Genomic DNA, 21,724 nt, shown 5'->3' on the forward strand with positions numbered 1-21,724 from the left:
CAGGAGCAAGAAGAAGAACCACATGGTTATCTCAATAGATGCAGAAAAAGCATTAGACAAGATCCAACACCCCTTTATAATGAAGGTTTTGGAAAAATTCGGAATCCATGGAACATTCCTCAATACAATAAAGGCTGTATATGACAAACCTACAGCCAGCATTATACTTAATGGTGAAAAACTAAAGCCATTTCCTCTTAACTCAGGAACAAGACAAGGATGTCCACTCTCTCCTCTTCTCTTCAATCTAGTATTAGAATGCCTAACTACAGTAATAAGACAAGATGCACACATAAAGGTGATCCAAATAGGGAAAGAAGAAATAAAACTCTCCCTCTTTGCAGATGACATGATCTTGTATTTAATGAATCCCATAGAATCCATTCCCAAATTACTCAAGCTGATCCAAAACTTTGGCACATTAGCAGGGTTTATAATTAACCCCCCCAAATCAGTGGCTTTTCTGTATGCCAAAAATGAGAAAAGTTTGGCTGAATTTAGGAAAGCAACTCCATTTGTAATAGCCCCACTAAAAAATAAAATACCTAGGAATTAACTTAACCAAAGAAGTGAAGGACCTCTATGATGAAAACTTTAAAATCTTGAAAAAGAAAATCAACACAGAACTTAAAAAATGGCAACACCTCCCATGCTCCTGGATTGGAAAGATTAACATCGTGAAAATTGCAATACTTCCCAAGGCTATCTACAAAGTCAACGCAATGCCTATCAAAATTCCAACCTCATTCTTCAAGGAAATAGAAGAGGCAATCCAAAAATTCATATGGAACAATAAAAGACCACGAATAGCAAAAACGCTCCTCAACGAAAGAATAATGCTGGAGGAATATCAATACCAAATTTCAAACTCTACTATAAAGCCATAGTAATCAAAACAGCTTGGTATTGGCATAAGAACAGACCTCAGGACCAATGGAATAGAATCGAAAACCCAGAAATGAACCTACAAACCTATAGCCATCTAATCTTCGATAAGGGAGCTAAAACAATAGAATGGAACAAAGCCTCTTCACTAAATGGTGCTAGCAAAATTGATTAACTAGTTGTAGAAAACTAAAGCTGGATCCTTATATATCACACACCAGAATCAACTCCAAATGGATCAAAGACCTCGAAGTCAAAGCAGACACTCTGAAAACATTACAGGATGGAATAGGAGAAACCCTAGGTCTCCTTGGCTCAGGCCGAAATTTTCTGAATAGAGACCCAGAAACACAACAAATCAAAGAAAGGTTGGACAAATGGGATTGCATAAAGTTGCAGAGCTTCTGCATGGCAAAGGACAGATAGCAAGATCCATAGAAAGCCCACGGATTGGGAGAAGATCTTTACTAGCCATACAACGGACAAGGGTCTCATATCTAAAATATACTTGGAACTCAAAAAATTAAATCCCCAACAACAAATCCTCAAAGAAACTACTGCCCAATAAATAAGTGGGCGAAAGACATAAAGAGAAACTTCTCTGTAGAAGAAAGAAGGATGGCCAAAAGACACATGAAGAAATGCTCAACATCCGTAGCCATAAAAGAAATGCAAATCAAAACAACATTGAGATACCACCTCACACCAGTTAGAATGGCAAAAATCAAGAACTCAACAACAACAGATGCTGGAGGGGATGTGGACAGAAGGGAACCTTACTTCATTGTTGGTGGGAATGTAAACTTGTTCAACCACTTTGGAAAGCAGTATGGAGGTTCCTCAAAAGACTTCACATAGAACTCCCCTATGACCCAGCAATCCCACTTTTGGGCATTTACCCAAATGTTTACAAACAAGACCACCCTACAGCTACCAGCAAAACTATGTTTATTGCAGCATTATTTCCCATAGCTAAGATCTGGAACCAACCCAGATGCCCCTCAGTAAATGAATGGATCAAGAAAATGTGGTATATATACACAATGGAATTCTATGCCTCCATCAGAAAGAATTACATTGCCCCGTTTGTTAGGAAATGGAAAGACTTGGAAAAAATTATATTAAGCGAAGTAAGCCAGGCCCAAAGAAACATAGGCCCCATGGTTTCCCTTATTTGCAATATCTAGTATATGTATGAGTCAAGCGGAAAAGGTCAGATAATGTGATATTAGGAAAATGAACCCTTAGATATGTATTTTAATGTTTTTTTCTTTCATGCATGTGTTTCTAACGCATTTATAAGATTATTTCTTTGTTGCTTTGTATGTCCCTCCCCCACAGTATAACCCCTGCTTTCACTATATTTGATGTCAGTATAACTTGTGGAGGAGATGGGGAAAAATAAGTCGTTTAAGGATACAGGTAGACCTGTTTCAACTATGAGAAATACAAGTTGTCATGTCTAAAACGAGCTTTACAACGTCGGTGCGGGGTGGGGGGGAGAAGGATTGGGACTGTGGGGGGAGGGGGGAGAAGGATTGGGACTGGGGGTTACGGGGGAGGCTGGGAAGGGATGTGAAGGGTAAACAAAGGAGGAGGCTGCAATGCTTGGTAAGAAATATTCGCATTATCCTGCCCATGTAATTGTAACACCTCTGTACAATATGTTCACAAATAAAATAAAATAAATAGAAAAAGAAATGTTTAACATAGAAAAAATTATATTAAATGAAGTAAGCCAGGCCCAAAGAAACATGGGTCCCATCGTTTCTTTTATTTTCAATAACTACTACATGTCTGAGACAAACAGAAACTGTCAGACAAGTTGAAGTTAGGTGAAATGAACCCCAAGATAAGGATTCAAATATTTTTTTCTTTCGTGTGATTGTTTCCAAGATATTTATAAGATTAAAAAAAAAAAGATTCAAAGCTAGCCTGGTCAGACTCTTACCTTCAATGAATCACCAAAAAGATGGGAAGCAGAGCTACTGTATTTCAAGTGGTTTAGCACCAACCATGTGCAAATAAGCTAAAGGATACCACCTAGTCTCTGAATTCAAGCCCTAGTACACACATACACACACACACACACACACACACACACACAATCTTTAGCAGATTCCAGTGGCTCATACCAGCAATCCTAGTTACTCAAGAGGCTGAGATCTTATGATGGCAACTTGAAGCCAGCACAGGCAGGAAAGTATGTGAGACACTTCTGTCTACTAAACTACTAAAAAAGATGAAAAATGAGCTATGGTTCAAGTGTTAAAGTGTTAGATTTGAGCAAAGGAATCTCAGGGACAGTACCAAGCTCTGAGTTCCAGCTCTAAGATATTTTTAAGACAACCCCACCGTAATCAGGCCATAAATACAGATTTTGGTCATCCTAGATTTCACTTCTGCTCCAGCCACTTTCACAGCACAAGTGGCTTGTGTGTGGCCAGCACTGGGCAAAAAAGTAAACTTACACAAGGGGGACATAGCCAGGTCAAGGCTAATGCCCCAGAACATTGAGGTACTGGACATACCATTCTCTCATCCCCCAGTTCCCTGGCCCTGGAATCTAAAGTGTGTACCTCTGTATTGTGGGCATCGGGAATTGTCTAGAAGGACCCAGGGACTGGTGCTATATCACACTCCATGAGAGGGCACACGAGGTCCAGGCAGTCTGGGTGCAACAAATTGGTCCATTTCTTTGTGTGGGGTTGAACTGATGATGTGGGAGCTGTCTCTCTGGGTTTTCATGCTCAAGGCTGGTGTCTTATCACTTGAGCAACAGCTCCACCGCTAATGTTTTGATGGTTCTATGGAGAATAAAGTCTCACTGACTTTCCAGCTTATTGATGGCTTCAATCTATCTTTGATCCTCAGAACTTTGCCTCCCGAGTAGCCAGGATGTCAGGAGTGAGCCTGAACCAGAAGTGACAGGCATCAGAGCCTTTCCTTTGAGCTTCTGTTTATCTCGTGTCAACTAGCAAGCCCTAGCTAAAATAATCACTTACAGGTGATAAAGTTCCTCTCCTAGGTCAGTTAATCCAAGGAGATAAAATGTCTTTGGAAAAGGCTAGTCTGAGTTCGCTTACAGGAGTATGTGTATGTGAGAGTATGAGTTTCAGGGATACCTACCCCCATCTCTCCAGTGCTTCATTATCTCAGTGGTGAGTACATCCAGGATCACCACCCCAAAGAAGGCGGGTAGTGGAGGGTAGGTAAGGTCACATCAAGTGTGATGATCAGAATTCTATCCTGCAACTGAAGCCAAGAGAGGTAATAGACGGAAGGAGAGGTTTAGAGAAACATCAAGGGAAGGCCCTTACATTTAGCTACAAGTACCAGGGGGAAGAATGAATCCATCCTTTTTGGTAGTAAGATAACAGGTGCCCACTATTCATTTATTTTACTTTTGTGAGTCCCAGGGCTTGGATTCAGGGCATCGGTGTCAACCCTGAACTTCTTTTCCTCAAGGTTGAGGCTCTACCACTTTAGCCACAGAACACATCTGGCACTTTTTGTGGTGGGGGGAGTGGTTTATGGGAGATAAGAATCTCACAGACTCTCCTGCCTGGGCTGGCTCTGAGTCACAACCATGAGACCTCAACCTCCCCAATAGCTAGGATGATGGGCTAGAGCTACTGGCACCTGACTGCCACCATCCATTTACAATCCCCTAGAACCAGTGCTGGGCCACCCGCACTGCATCCCCCTTGCTGTGAGTGGGAAGCAGAAATGGGTGGTTTTGATACTTCAACAGCCTCCCTACCTTGAGCATTGTTCTTTTTCAGTCTGATGGGAGCTTCCACCTTGTCCACAGCAATGACTTGGCTTTGTCACAAGAACAAATGTCCCCCAGGAGTTGTTAGGTCTGGGGTCTTTCCTCTGCACACCACCTGCCCTCCCTGAAACGACACACCCCAACAAAGCAAAGCAGAAAGAGCGAATTCATTTTCTTATAATCAGGGTCTGGCCAGATAGGTGGGGGTGAGGATCACAGGCCCAGGGTCAGGCTGTGCGGTTGGACACTGCAACACCTCCTCATTCACTTTCCTTTCTTAGCAGAGGGTAGTGAGAAAGTATTCACCAGACGGACTGACAATGAATAACCATCATGGTCTAGCCTGGGCACAGAGGGGCTTACCTGAGGGAGCGAGTTCAACAGGCTGAGCAAGAAAGCTTCAGACTCACAGCCTACCTCTGGAATGAGAGGGCCACCTTGGGTCCCAGACACATGGGGATACTGGGCCACCTCCTCCAGCACACATTCAACAAGTTCCTGAGAGAGAGAGAGAGACAGAGAGAGAGAGAGATAGACAGAGAGAGAGAGAAAGTGAGAGTTACACTTAAGCCTGGGTGCCAGTGGCACAGGCCTATAATGGTAACTACAAAGGAGGCTGAGATATGAGGATCATGTTTCATAGCCAGCCCAGGCAGCAATGCCTATGAGACGCTTATCTCCAAAGAACCACCAGAAAACCGGAAGTGGTGCTGTGTATCAAGTGGTAGAGTGCTAACCTTGATCTGAGGAGCTCGGGGACAGTGCGAAGGCCCAGATTTCAAGCCCCAGAACTGACAATAAGTTGATTTCCCACCACAAGATAGTGGACTGAATAGCTCCCATTGTCCTAGGGAGCATGGCTGAGAAGACAGGCTGAGTTTCCTGTCAGCTGGGGGTCATGAGTAGTTCACCCACCTTCTCCGTGCCTCATTTTCCCCAGCTGCAAACTGAACAGTGAAGGATCCCCTCCTCATGGGGATAGGGTAAGGATGAAAGAGAGTCATGTTTTGTTTCATAATCCCATACCTGTGGCACAATAAATAACAGGCCCCATCTGAACCCTTTCCAGGTATCTTCCTGTCATATGGTCACAGAATTGCCAAGAACTTTATCTGATGACCATTCCCTCTATGCCTGGTCCTGGACCAGAAATCCCTCTGCATTGATTCCTTGTTTCCTCACAACTCTCCTGTGAGGAGGCTCAGGTCCGATGGTTCCAGGCCCAACCCAGAGCTTTAACTGTGGTCAAGAATCGGCTGCCTTGGACTAAGAGTTTGGGAAATCCATCTAAACCGATAACTGAGCATGCTGCTACATGTCTAGGATCCCAGCTACAGAGGAGCAGGTGGTGGTGCACGCCTGTCACAGGAGGACCAAGATCCAGCTCCACCTAATCTTATATTGAGTCTCTATCTCAGAAATGCCCAAGAGAGAAAGGGTTGGCTCTGATGGTAGAAGACCTGATTGGCAAGCCTAAGGCTTTTTCATACCCTAATATACCAAAAAGAATCAGAGGCTCAGTGCCAGAGGCTCATGCCTATAATCCAATCTACTCAGGAGCTGAGATCTGAAGATCAGAGGGCAAGATTTAAAATAGGGTTGGCCTTGCCCATCAGACGTCATGATGAGAAGACCCAGATTCTGACCCATACCAATATGCTCCAAACTAACAGGGCTTGTACCCTTACTAAGTGCTGGCCATGCTCTCTGTCCCCTTGGGGAGCCACCCCCTACGGCCCCACCCCCAGGTCCTCCCAAGCTCCCTATGCCACCAACCAGGCCCGAGGGAGTAGACAGTTCCAGGGCACAAAGATCCCTTGGTCTTATAATTTAATGGTGCTGATTCCCCCGGTGTGGCCACACTGGATTTGGATGTGACCTCAGGATCCATGACCCTCCTAAGGTCAGATGGGAGGCATGTGACCAGAGGTGGCTCAGCATGTTACCTAGCAGGAAGGGAAGGTGATGGCTTCCACGTCTGCCAGTTAACTATATAACAGATACTGGGCGGAAACTTAGCCAAGAGGGAGGGAGGTGCCCCTGTTCAGACTTCACATTTCAGCCTTTTAATAATTAAGAAAAAGGGTGAAGATTCTCTCAGGCTACTTCCTGTTTGCAAGGGCCATTGACAGTAGGGGTAAAAGGCTGAAATGTGGTCCCCTCTGGTAGAAGGCAGCAGGCAACAGCTCTCACTTGAGCATTGAGTCCTTAGATGCAATCTGGAGGAGGCAAGTCTCTTGGATGAAGTCTGCAGAAGGCTCCTGAGGCATTCAGAAACTGAAAAAAATACTAGAGAGCAAATAAATGGCAAGAGGAAGGACTTGAGGCTGAAAATGTTGGTAGAAATGTCCCTAGTCAAGTGACAAAGACAAGAATATAGATTCCTGTCCAGTTGAAAGTTAGACAGGTATGGATTTGATGGGCAGTCTTCTTACTTCTGTTGACCTTCTGGCTCTGGTTAATTTTGAAAGGACAGGCACAAAGTGGATAATGTGATAGTATCTCCTTACTCTTCTCCATGTTCCCTTGTTCCCCAGACTGGCTGAGTCTACGTGCTCATTGCTGAGAAGGTTTGTCCCAGTTGGTATTCAAGGAGGTTTGAACTCAAGGCCTGGCCACTGTCCCGGAGCACTTCTGCTCAAGACTAGCACTCTACCACTTTGAGTTATAGTACCACTTGCAGTGTTTGCTGGTTAGAGATAAGAGGCTCAAGCCATGCTTCCAGCCTGGCTCTTTGCAGGTTATTTGGGAGATGGAGTCTGAGGGATTTTTCAGCTCAGCCTGGCTTTGAAATGTAATCTTTGCCACAAAAGCGCTTTGTTATTTCCAATTAAAGCAACAAGGAGATCAAATAGAATAAGTAGAGCTTACCTGGTCCTTATCAAGAATTGAGCAAATATTCTGCAATGACAAAACTCATTAAATGTGAGAATCTTAGCACAGATATGCCCAATATTTTAGAATCACGTACTTAGTACTAAACTACCCAACACAAAATGAAAAAGGCAAAACTCAAAACCTAAAATGTTTTACAACAAGCCTTTGAGAGGGAACTTAGAGGGGCTACCCGGAACCCAGGCCATGTCACATTCTTCAGGGCACAATCCAAAAAGTTTTAGAAAAGAAAGGGAGAGATATAGAAAGTTGAACATGAATAGCAGAGAGCAGAGAGAGCCTGAAAGTAAACAGACGTCTGACCATGTACTATTGCAGAGGCAAAAATTGTCAGAATCTCAGAACAGCATAAAAATAGTAGGTGCTCTGTCAATCCAGGGAGCTCAGGAGGCATTTCAGAGGGGTTTCACAGCTCGAGCATGACTCGCAGCACCCCATTGAATGTGTAGGAGAGTCAGTCTGGAGAGTGAAGGAAAGGTGACCAGGCAGAAGCAGCATTCCGACTTCCCCCAGAGCCCTATAGAGAGACATGGCCAAGCACCCAAACCAAGCATCCTCAGCATCGGAGGTTACCAGCCATTTGGCTAAAGGCCATAGGAGCTCTCTGGCATGACACCACATCTGAATAGAGATTGAGCAACAGAGAGCCATAGAGAGTAGTTGCACTCACCAGAGTAGAGAAGTGGTGTGGACATGGATATGAAGGCCAGCAATGGTATTGGTGAAAAGTCTCACGTGGTGTCCAAGGCAGTTTGGTTCGCAGAAGAGGGGTGGTTGGGAACTTCTAACATTTCCAACTCAAAAACCCCATCTGAGTCACGGCATCATATATAAGGTATATTAAATAGGTAGATTTCATTAGGTAGTGGATGAAGAGAACACCACAAGCTATTCAGGCAGGAAAAGAAGTTTATTTACCGGAATGCTGCCCCAACCATACATGGTGGAGGAGCCTGTCTGAAATGGAAAGGGAGGAGATAGCAATTTGTATTTCGGTAGAAATTCATCCATCTCTGCTAGGTTTTCCTTCCTTTGTGAGTAGAGTCTGTAATTAATTCTTTATGATTGGATGTCTTGGATGTTTGTTGTAATTTTTCCTGTGGTATCTCTGATATTACTGATTTGGGTCTCCTCTCTTTTGTTCATTACTCTTGCCAGTGGTCTGTCAGCTTGAGACATTTTTTTTAAAACAGCTTTTTGTTTTATTAATTTTATTTATAAGTTTCTTTGTATCTCATTAATTTCAGCTCTTATTTCAGTTATCTTTTTCTGTCTAGCAACTTTAGGTTCAATTTTTTCTTGTTACTCTAGCAGTTTTAGTTGCATCATAACATTGTTTACTTGGTGTATGCTTTCTTTTTTTAAGTTTTAATTTTTTTAATTTAATAATTTATTGTGAAAATACTGTACAGAGGGGTTACAATTACATGGGCAACATGATGAGTATATTTCTTATCAAGCATTGTAGCCTCCTCCTTTGTTTCCTTCCAATCCCTTCCTATCCTCGCCCTGACCCCCCACCCAATCCTCCCCGCTCCCCCTCCCCCCCCCACCAAAGTTGTAAAGTTAGTTTTCGACATAATGGCTTGCACATCTCATTGTTGCAATGGGCCCACCTGTATCCCTATTTAAATTATTTGTTTTTCCCCTTCCACTCCACAAATTATTCTGACATCAAATACAGTGAAAGCAGGGGTTATACTGTGTTAGAAACTATCGCATGAAAGAAAAAAAAAACTTTTGAATACATAGTTTAGGGTTCATTTACCTAACATCACCTTATCTGACCTTTTCTGCTTGACTCAGATATATACTAGATATTGCAAAAAAGGGAAACCACGGGACTTATGTTTCTTTGGGCCTGGTTTACATCACTTAATATAATTTTTTCCAAGTCTTTCCATTTCCTAACAAATGGAGCAATGTCATTCTTTCTGATGGAAGCATAGAATTCCATTGTGTATATTTACCACATTTTCTTGATCCATTCATCTACTAAGGGGCATCTGGGTTGGTTCCATATCTTAGCTATAGTAAATAATGTTTCAATAAACATAGTCGTGCTGGTAGCTTTAGTGTGGTCTTGTTTGTCATCATTTGGGTAAACATCCAAAAGTGGGATTGCTGGGTCATAGGGGAACTCTATGTGGAGTCTTTTGAGGAACCTCCATACTACTTTCCAAACTGGTTAAGCAAGTTTACACTCCCACCAACAATTCAGTAAGGTCCCTTCTGTCCACATCCACTCCAGCATCTGTTGTTTTAGAGTTCTTGATTTTTGCCATTCTAACTGGGGTGAGGTGGTATCTCAATGTTGTTTAATTTGCATTTCTTTTATGGCTAGGGAGGTTGAGCATTTCTTCATGTCTCTATTGGCCATCCATCTTTCCTCTTCAGGGAAGTTTCTGTTTAAGTCTTTAGCCCACTTATTTATTGGGCAGTTGTTTCTTTGATTGTTATTGGGGGATTTAATTTTTTGCTTTCCAAGTATATTTTAGATATGAGATCCTTGTCCGTTGTATGGCTAGTGAAGATCTCTGAATCCGTAGGCTTTCTGTTGATCTTGATATGCATTCTGAGAGCAATAAATTTCCCCCTCAGGACTGCTTTTGCTGGTTCCCATAGGTTTCTTCGTGGTGTATTTTCATTTTCATTGAATTGTAGGAACTTTTTAATTTTTTCTTTAATTTCTTCTGTAACCCATGTATTGTTCAACAGAGTGTTGTTTAATTTCCATATGTTTAAGTTTTTTCTACTTTATGCCTTGTTATTGAGAACTAGTTTGATTCCAGTATTGTCAGATAGAATACAGGGTATTATGTCGATCCTCTTGTATTTGCTTAAATTCCTTGTATGAACTAACAAATGATCTATTTGAGAAAAAGTAAGGGAGTTTGCAAGAATAAGACTCTGCTGGTGTGAATGCCTGTAATTCTAGCTACTCAGGAGGCTCACATCTGTGTATTCAGTTTTAAAGCCATCCCAGGCAGGAATGTTCATGAGGATTTTCTGGGGTAGTTCAGCACCACACCCTGCCTCAGGTCTGGGCCTGTTCACCACCTTTGCCAGCATGGGGTGGGCTGGGCTGCTTATGCAAGCCAGTATGGAGAGACGCCGCACCCCACTACACGTCTGTAATTGTTCACTGCCACTGTCAATGCCACTGTTGCTGCCACCGGTGATGCCACTGCCTGAGCTGCTGCCACTGCCCCAGGATCAGCTGGGCCACATATGCAAGCCAGGCACCCCACCACGAGTCAGGTGTTAGACACTGCTGCTGCCTCTGGCTTGGCTGGGCCGCTTATTCGGGTCAATATGGAGAGTTACAAACCACCATGGGTCTGGAGTTGTTCACTGCAGCTGTCCCCGCCCCAGCCACTGCTGCCGCCCTGGGCTGGTCTGGGCTTTTCCGGTGGGCTAGTGCCAAGAGGCATTGTGCCCAGAGTCTTGGTGGTTTGCCACCACTGCCAGCTGCTGCTGCTGCTCCAGGTTAGGCTAGGCTGGTTACACCAGCAGGACAGAGGTACCACAGTGTGAGTCTAGGGTCATTGACCACTGCCAACAGCTGCTGCTGTTCCTGACTGGATTGGGCTGCTTGCACCAACCAGGCAGAGGCGCCGTGCCAGGGCCAGTGAGGGAAGTCTTCATGCCGGCTCTGCATTTGAGATTTCTGTTTGTATTCTCTGGGTTGGCACCGAAACTTGGGAGTCTTCTGGGAGCCTTGGGTTGCTTGCCAGTGTGTGGTCTTCAGAGGGTCCAGAGCTGGTATACTTAAGCAGCCTGGCACAAATCCCCACAACTTAAGCTGCTCAGCAGAGAGCCCCATCACCAACAAGGGGTGGGGGAAGGATCTTCCCACTTTGCTGTCTGTGTAGGTTTTTCCCTTTTCTTTTTTCACTTCCTATATCTGTCTGAGCAATTGCTTTTTTTTTCAAAATTTGCACACTTATTACCACTGTTTTTGCTTCTTCCTTTAATCTTAACAACTAGTAGCTCTAGAGACCCCGCTGGTTTTAGAGTGTTCTCCCAAGCTACCTGATCACCTCAGATCTTTCTCTGTATCTTAGGGTCTCTAGTTTCTTTAACTCCTATATAGTACTCTGAACCTTGGAGACTTCTTCATTTTATTCTCCTCCTTTTCTCTCAAACTTGCTTTCATGATCCCACTCACCTTCTCAATGTGCTCCTTAACTTGCAAGTGTTTGGGCAGGGTCACAGGAGAGTTCCTTTGACTGGCCAACTGCTGTTCCTTCTCACAACGCCTTTGCTTGATCTTCAGCTCTTCCCTTAAGTTCAAAAAAGGTGCTATTGAGAGATAATTTTTTCCACCTCCATCTGTTCCATTGGGACATGATGTTTCTGCATTACATTTATGGTGAAGATCTCAGCAGTCTTTTTGGCCTATTACTCTAGTAGTTTCTCTTTCTATTTTCCACTTCAGTGTAATTTTGGGACAAATCTTTCAACTTTTTGTTTAGCTCTTCTATTTTTCTTCCTAATGCTTTTCTTTCCAAGGCATTCTTTATCAGACCATGTGGTCCTTTAACTCTTACTGATGAGTAACAATCTCTTTCTTGAGCCTCATATTTCCTGTTCACTTTTCTTGCGCTCATCTTCTATGACATAGCACTTCCTGGTTTTTCTCTATAACTACTCTTATCTTCTTTCTCTGTTGTTTTGAATATCTGGTGACACTCTTCAAAGCTTATAAACAACATGTACTTCAGCCTAATACATTCTTATATCAGGTCCAGCTCTTTTATTATGTCCACTATTTCTTAATGAAGGAATAGGATCTCTCCTTGGCCTCACTTGTGGTTAGCAAGGATGGTAGCATTGCTGTCTTGTGCTTCTGTTGGCCTCTGACCTGTGGTCCACTAACTTGCCTCATGCTCACCCAGGCTAATGTACTTGAATTTCATTTGATTCTGACTGTTTTCTAGTTTCCTTTTGAGGATTTTCTTCTCATTTTTGACTCTCACAAGTTTGTAATTTATATCTTCAAAACTTTTTTCACATCAATAATTCTCTGGTTTCTCCAGTGTACTCTTCTATTTGCTTTTAACCTCTTAGTGGGTTTTGTTTGGCACATATTGGAGATTCAGTATTTTATAACCTGTGTTTTGAAATAGAAGTGTGTGAATTTTTTCTTTGCCACATTTCTTCTTAAGTTTATAGGGCTGTTTTTAAATTGAACACAGTTGGAATTCAGAGCCTCAAGCTCCTTTGCGTGTTTCTCCAGAGATACAAACACATTTTCCAGGTGTTAATGGGGTTACATAACCTGTCATTTTCAATCTTTCTCCCCCTTGGACATTCCTTTTTCCAATGTCCATTTTGCTTGCAATAAGCACACTGACCTAGTCCTATTGCCATTTGCAAATGAATTGTACTATCTTTGACAAGGGTTTCTTGATCCCTATTCTGGGGCAGCTACCAAAACTCAAACCCCCTTCTTACTCTTTTTTTTCCAGGGTACCTCTGTTATCAAACAACCATTGGGCAACCACTTCCAACTCAAAATACACCTTTCCCTCAAAACCTTATAACTTTTGAAGCTTTCTTCTAAGATATAGGGCTGACTAACAAAGGCCATATTTAGGGCTCTTTGATTCTCCAGGGCTTCAAGATCTATAGGCCTATAAGTCCTATAGGCTTCTGGGAGAAGTTTCAGAAAAGCATTAGGGTACTCACTGGGGAACTCTCCCATCTCACACACATTTCTGGCTTTCTAGCCTCTGCGGTATCCCTGCTAATCAAACCTGGCAATAATTGGTAAGCACCTTCATACCTCGATTGCTGTTAGTCTCAGCTTGGATAAGTCTGGGGAAAGACTTGATCCAAATGGTCTGGTTCAATAGTGGAGCTACTGTCGGGTCCAGGGACCACATTCAAGTTACCAAGCAGGATTCACTCCCTTTTCTACCAGGTGAAAAGCATTTGTAAAATTTGCTGATACTCATCCCAGTTGTACCTGTGTGTGAAAATTACTGTCTGTAATGAGGTAATGACCCTAGTTATTTTTTTTCTCAAAAGGATGGATTTTGCTGTTTCCAGTAATACAGGTCACTAGTTGTAAAGGGACCATATATTAAAAAGGGGGCCTGCCCACCATCTCCTCCATGTTCCTGTCTCAAGGGTAATAAGGGTAACATACCAAACTGTACCATCTCAGGATGGTACAAGTAACCAATTTTGGCATGGGAGGACGTAACATTAGACGTGCTGATGGCAAAGAATAGGAGAAAGAGTACATCAGTGCACTCTGAGGGATTCTGTAACCCTGGGTGAGAATATTTTTTGGATATGACAAATTTAGACCTTGTTCTCCCATCCTGAGAAAAGGAGTAAATAGAGGTGCATACAGGACACAGATAGAACTATCAGCATGCACACACAGTACAATAGTAACAGACACTTAACCCACATTCCCCAAACCTCTCAATGTTGACCTCTATAGAGATCCCAGATGACAGAGAGGACATTCCAAATTGCCTTTTCAGGAGGTCGCAGATGACCTCTGGAGGATGTCACATATGTACTCCCTAGGAAGCCCTAGATGACCTCTCATGGATGTTCCAAATGGCTTCCCAAGGAAGTGTCAGCTGACCTCCAAAGAAGGTCTCAGATGTCCTCTCAATGAGGCTGAGATAAGGTCCCGAGTAGCTCCCAGATGGTCACTCAAGGAGGCCATATATGAACTCTAGAGGAGGTTCCAGATAACCCTCTTGAGAAAACCACAGATGTCCTCCAGAGAAGGTCCTATATGGCTTCTCAAGGAAGTCCCAGATGATGTCCGAAGACAGTCATAGATTTCTTATCAAGGTAACCTGAGATGACCTCCAAATGAAACTCCAGATGACCTCAGGGGCTGGTCCTAGATTGCCTCTTAAGGAAGCCCCAACCCAGATGCCCCTCAGTAGATGAATGGATCAAGAAAATGTGGTATATATACACAATGGAATTCTATGCCTCCATCAAAAAGAATGACTTTGCCCCATTTGTTAGGAAATGGAAAGACTTGGAAAAAATTATATTAAGTGAAGTAAGCCAGGCCCAAAGAAACTTAGGTCCATGGTTTCCCTTATTTCCCAATCACTACTTTTATAGAGGTGTCAGATGACCTCCTGAGGAAGCCCCAAATGACTTCTGGAGAAATCCAAGATGGCCCCGGTAGAAGGCTCCAGATGACCTCCAGGGTAGGTCTCAGATGGCTTCTCAAGGAAGTTGCAGATGTACTCTTGATGAGGTTCCAGATGGCTTCCCAAGGAAGGCCTACATGACCTCTCAAGGAGGTTCCAGATGGCTTCGCAAAGAAGCCCTGCATGACCTCTCAAGGAGTTCCCAGATGGATTCCCAAGGAAGCAACAGATGACCTCCAGAGGGGATACCCAAAACAGGCTGGCAAGCTTGCCCAGACCTACCCCTAGAGGTCCCTAAATGACTTTTGTCCATGATTCTCCTCCGGAGACAAACACTAGAGGTAGACTCTCAACCTTGAGGGCTGACACTCTCACCTATGGGGATTTTTTCCTGAGGCCAAGGCCTGATGCCATCCAAATGGATTATCTCGATAGGGGGTCTCCAAAAATTAAGACCTCTATAGTTCAAGAGAATCCATAGAGACACATTTAATATCATAAATGTTCTCCAAACCACCAACCCCCAATATTATGAAATCCAAAACTCCAAACATCAAAGGGCAAGCCTTTTTTTACCCTTCCTTCTGTCTCTCCACTACAGAACTATACTTCCTTCGAGGTCTTTCTTTTTTCCCTTCTACCAGTTCCTTCTTCTCTTCAGGCCTCTTCACTCTCCACAAGCATGAACTGCTTTGACTGGGTCATCAGTTGCCATCCTTTACCACCTGCCCTCCCTCAACTTTTTCTCCTCCCAGGTCTTTCTCCTTCTGCTATCACACCACTTCCTTCCTTACAGGACTTTTCCCTTTTTCTCTCTCCTTCTATTGCTCTGAACCAGCAGCCTATATAAAGTCTGTACCCCTTCTCCACTCCAACAGCCTAACAGTTTTCAACTGTCAAATCCCAAACTGCCCACAGCCATATCACTTCTTCACAGCTCAGCACGTGATGATTAATGCCCCAGTCCCTCCCACAGAATGCCCCACTTCTTTGGTGGCATACTTTATCCTCTCCAGCTGGCCAGGAGATGGGGCCACACTAATTATCCAAGCCTGTAGATTATTGGAACCCTGCTGATTATTACAATATCCTCCTTGTGAACTAGTAGCAATTGAAATTGGAAATTTGATTGTGATATTACAAACTCGTTGTGACATCACAAACATATTTTGACATCATCACCACCATGACATCACAAACCCTTGGTGACAACATTGTCATTGTGACATCATGATTCCATTGTGACATCTCAAATCTATTATGACCTCTTAGCTCCTTTGAAAAATCACATGCCCTTTTCAACATCAGTCCCTTTGTGTACCCATATCCTTGTTGTTAACTAATGACAATTGAAAGCATACATGCCTTTATAACATCAAAAAGTGTTTGTGACATCCTCAACAGCGTGACATCACATTTTCATTATAAGTGCATCATCTCATTGTGACATAACCAAACTCAATGACATAATCGTATTATGATAACAATTCTCATTTGACATCATAGACACATAGTGAATGCCTATTCTGCGATTTCATTATATTTATATGAAATACAATGTGCCACTAGAGTTGCTATCAGAAACGCATTTTTGTGCCTAAATAACCATTTTGACATCATAACCACTTTATGCCATCACAGTGCCATTGTGTTATCACTAGCACAATGTGACATCACAAACTTCTCCTCTCCTCATAACATTTGTGACATGCTGACATTGTGATATCAGACCTTTTTGCCCTCATAATTTGTTTGCAACATCATATTTCATGTATGACATTAGATACCAGAAATCCACTGTGACATCATGACCATTGTGACTTCACACTGACAGATGTAATGATCATCGTGTCACATTGTGGCATCACAAAAGGTTTTGATGTCACAATTAATTGATTATGACCTACAGGTAAGGGGTCACAGTAGGTCTATGATGTCACAGTTGGTTGGTGATATCCAAATGCCATAAAGGATCTCATTTATCATAAAATCACAGAGAATATGAGTTCCAAAACTGACTGTGCTATCTCCAAAGGCATGTGTTGTCACAAATGTGATGAAGTCCTAGGAGGATTGTGATGTCACAGTGTGACACAGTATTTATGATGTCTGTCAGTATGATGTCACAATGATCATGATGTCACAGTGGATTTCTGATATTACATATCATAACTGAAATATTATAAGTTTGAAAATAGATTACGAACTCATAAAGGGCCTAAGACATTAAAATTGCAGCACATCACAAGACATGAGGACAGGGCAAGTTTTTGATGTCAGTGTGTTAGTGATACCACCATGGAACTGTGATATCACAAAGTGATTGTGATGCCATATATTTATGAGATCACAATGGTTTTCTGATATCAACCCAGAGGCCACATCATTTGAAATAGAATGAAATAGAATAGACATTTACAATGTATCTATGACCTCACAATGACAATATAATGTCATAATGCTATGAGGTCATGGTAAATTGGTGATGTTGCAAGAAGATAATGTTGTCAGAATGAATATATCTTGTCACTCTGATGATGGGGTTTGTGATGTTACAATGGTATATATGAATACAATTGTCATGTGTTCGCAATGAGTATATGGGTACACAAAGGGACTGTAATGTCACAAATGTCATGTGTGTATTCAAAGGTACTTAGGGGCCATGATAGCTTCATGATACACAGTTGTGATGAGTTCACAATAGGTTTTACATGTCAAGATGATTTTGTAATATCTTAAACACATGTCCAATTTCAATTGCGATTTCACAATGTTCATACAAGTTCACAGAAGGAGCTTGAAGTCCTAATGGACATGAATTTTTAAAAATGTTATGAGGCCATATTAGGTTTGTGAATACACAATGGGACATTGATATCACCATGGCAATGTCAACTCACTGCATCATGTCAAAATATTATTTTGGTGTCACAATTAGTTGATGATGCCACATTGGTGATGAAGTCACAAAAGATTGGTGATGTCACAATGTGTGGGGCATATCACAATGGCATAATGTTTCTCAATTGTCTTTAACTTACAATGAGTATCTGAGTTCACAAAAGGACTGTAGTTTTTCCAAAAGTATGTGTTGTCACAAATATATTGAAATCTTAAAAGGTTTGTGATGTCAGAATTTGGCACAATGGTTATGACACCTGGCAGTGTGATGTCACCATGGTCTGATGTCACTGGGAATGATATCAAATGTCATATGTGAAATCTAATGAGGTCGACAACAGATCATGAGGACAAAAAGGCTTAAAAGAATTACAGCATATCACAAAATTTATGATGACAGTATAGGTTTCTGATGTCATGGTGGGTTAGTGATATCACAATGACAATGTGATGTACAAAGGAAATGTGATGTCACAATGGTTATGAGTTCACGATTTGTTTATGATATCAACATTTGAAATACAATGAAATCACAGAAAAGCATTCATAATGTGTCCATGATGTCACAATGACAATGTGAAGTTATAATTCTATCATATTATTTTAGTTTTGTGATTTCAGAATGAGCAGATGGTGTCAAAACTACAATGTGATGTCATAATTGTGATGATCTCACAAACTTTTTGATGTAAAAATGTCGTGTTTGATTCTCAATTGTCAATATTTCACGGTGGGGATTTGGGTACACAAAGGGACTGTGATGTCACAAAACTATGTATATTTTTCAAAGGTTATAAGAGGTCATAATAGTTTTGGGATGTCACAATGTGATCCTGGTGTCAAAAACAGCAATGTGATGTCACAATGGGTTTGTGATGTCACAGTGTTGGTGAGGTCACAATGGGTTAGTTATATCATGAGTTTGTAACATCACAAATTTGTCCAATTTCAATTTCCCCTTGTTCACCATGACACACTTAATAACCAGCAGTGCCCCTATCATCCATGGGAACAGATAGTCATCATGGCCTCCTGATCTGGACCACCGGAGAGGAGGATGAATACAGCTGAAGGGGGCAGCACATGCTGCTGAAGGAGATAGGTTGTCAAGGCCCACACGGTGAGCTGCCATGAAGTGATTGGGCACGGACATTTGGGAAGAGATGATTGAAAACTGTTATGCAGGAAACATACTGCAGTGGGGGAAGGGTACAGCCTATACATAGGCTGCATGTTCAGAGCAACAGAAGGGGAGAGAAAAAGGGGGAAAGACCTGGAAGGAAAGAAGTGAAGTGACTGCAGGAGAGTAAAAACCTGGGAGGAAAGGATATTGAGGGAGACCAAGAGGTAAAGGACGGCAACTGGCCACCTGGACAGGGCAGGGCAGGCCTGTCAAAAGTAGAGCAGCCTGAAGAAAAGAAGGGAATGGTGGAAGAAAAAAATGAAAAGACCTGAAAGGTAGGACAGGTCTGTAGAGAAGGAGTATGAAGAGAAAGAAAAAAACCTTGTCCTTTGAAGTGTGGAGCCTTGGAGATCATTATTTTGGGGGTTGCTTGTTTGCAGACCAGATGACAAATGGCTGAGCTGCTCTTTGGAGGTCTGAGGGTTCATGGTTCAAGCTGCATTTACCTGTGGGCATCCAGCCCAGGTCAAGGGAGACACTTGTTACAAAATTTATGAGGAGAAGAGAGGTTTGTGATGTTACATTGTATTAATAATATCACAATGTCAATATGAGGTCACAAAGGGATTTTAATGTCACAATGGTGATGTGGTCACAATGGGTTTCTGAAATCAACCTATATGTCACATTAGAGATATAAAGAAACCACAGAATAGGCAATCACATTGTCTCTAAGACCTAACAATGAAAATGTGATGTCATAATGCTATGACGTCATTGTCATTTTGGGATGTCACAATGATTTGATGGTATCATAACAACAATGTGATCTCACTCTGGAGATGATGTGACAAAGTGTTTGTAATGTTACAATGGCATGTCTGATGTCAGTTGTCCTTTGTTCACAATGAGGATATGGTTACCCAAAGGGACTGTGATGTCACAAGTACCATGTGCTTTTTCAAAATTGCTAAGAGGTCAAACAGGTTTGGGATGTCACAAGGTGACCGAGATATCACTGTGGCAATGTGATGACACAATGGGTTTGTGATGTCACAGTGGTGATAAGGTCACACTTGGATAATGGTGTCACAATAAATTTGTAATATCACCATTACATGTCCAATTTCATTCAACTAGGTCACAATGAAGATAGTAGTTCACATAAAGAGCTAGAAGTCAGAAAGGCCATGAATTTTGTAAAATATTATGAGGAAATAATTGGTTGTTGAAAATGCAATGGTGAAAATCCGATTGGTAATGTGATGTTACCATTACATGTGATAGTACTGTTTTGAAGTCACAAATAGTTGGTGATGCCATACAGGTGATGAGGTCACATAGGTTTGTGATTTCCCAATGAGATGGTGATGTCAAAATCTCATGCCAGATCTCTAATTGACAATGAATATATAAGTTCAGAAGGGTTAATGATGTATCCAAAGGCATATGTTGGCACAAATGTCATGAGTCTTAACAGGTTTGAGATGTGACAATGTGACTCACTGGTCATGATATCTTGCAGTGTGATGTCACAATGGTCATGATGTCACAGTGGATTTCTGATATCACATGTCATACCTGAAGTATTATGAGTTGAACAATTTATGAACTCAGAGAGGCCAAAGAGATCACACTGGAAGCATGTCAAAAATTTATGAGAATAGGACAGTTTGTGATGTCACAGTGTGTTAGTGATATCATAATTGCAATATGGTGTCATCAAGGTATTGTGATGTCATAATGGTTATGTAGTCACAATGTATTTCTGATATCAACCCACCTGCCACATTTGAAATAGAATGAAATCACAGAATAGGCATTCCAATGTGTCTGTGGCATCACAATGAACATGTGATATCATAATGCTATGATGTTATTGTTTTATGATGTCGTGATGCGCTGATGTCATAATGACAATATGTTATTATACTGGTGATGATGTCATAAAGGTTTTGAGATGTTAAAATGGCATGTCTCATCTCAATTGTCATTAGCTCAAAATAAGGGTATGGATACCAAAAGGCCTGTGATTTTGCAAAGGCCATGCTTTCTTTCAAAGCTTCTGAGGTCATAATAGGGTTGGGATGTCACAATGTGATCATGGTGGCAAAATGGCAATGTGATATCCAAATGAGTTTGTGATGTCACCACGGTGATTAGGTCACAATGGGTTAGTGATGTCTTATCAAATTCATAATATAACAATGACACACACGATTTCAATTTCTTCTAATTCACTATGAGGATATTGTAATAACCAGTGGGGCCAGAATTATCTGTGAGAGCTGATATTCATTGGACTGGCCCACGGGAGAGTGTGGGGAATGACGCCAAAGGTGAAGTGTCAAGCCTCACATGGTGAGCTGTCAAGAAGTGATTGAGCATTGGGCAGTTTGGGAAGTGATGGTTGAAAACTGTTATGCAGAAGACCCTGTTGGAGTGAAGAGAGGTAAACCTATATATAGGTTGCATTTTCAGAGCATTGGAAGGGGAAATAAAAATGGGTGCTACCTGGATAGAATAAAGGGAAAAACCTGAGAAGAGAGGAAGTTGATGGAGAGCAGAATGTTGGCAAGTGGTCACTGGGGCAGAGTAGGGCAGGCCTGTGGAGAGTGGAGAGGCCTGAAGAGAAGAAGGAAGTGGTGGAAGGGATAAAGGGAAAGACCAGGAAGGAAGGACAGCTCTGTAGTGAAGGAGGGAGGAATGGAAAAGTAAAAAGCCTTGCCCATTGAGGTTTGGAGCTTTGGAGATCATAATTTTTTGGTTGGTGGTTTGCAGACCAATTAAAAAGGGTGGGGATGCCCATTGAAGTTCTGAGGTTTGTTGTTCAAGGATGCTCGTGGACCTGGGTATCCAGTCCAGGATAAGGTAATCACAGTTGCCTTCCTCTTGTAAATTGTTTTATTATATTAAATGTGACTCGATCGCTTGTCTCATTGCCTTAGGGGTCATAACTATATGAGTTCACCGAAAAAGCTTGAAATCTCAAAGGCTATG

The sequence above is a fragment of the Dipodomys spectabilis genome, unplaced genomic scaffold (assembly GCF_019054845.1).
Source record: "Dipodomys spectabilis isolate Male_0828 unplaced genomic scaffold, ASM1905484v1 ptg000396l, whole genome shotgun sequence".
Lineage (NCBI taxonomy): Eukaryota > Metazoa > Chordata > Mammalia > Rodentia > Heteromyidae > Dipodomys > Dipodomys spectabilis.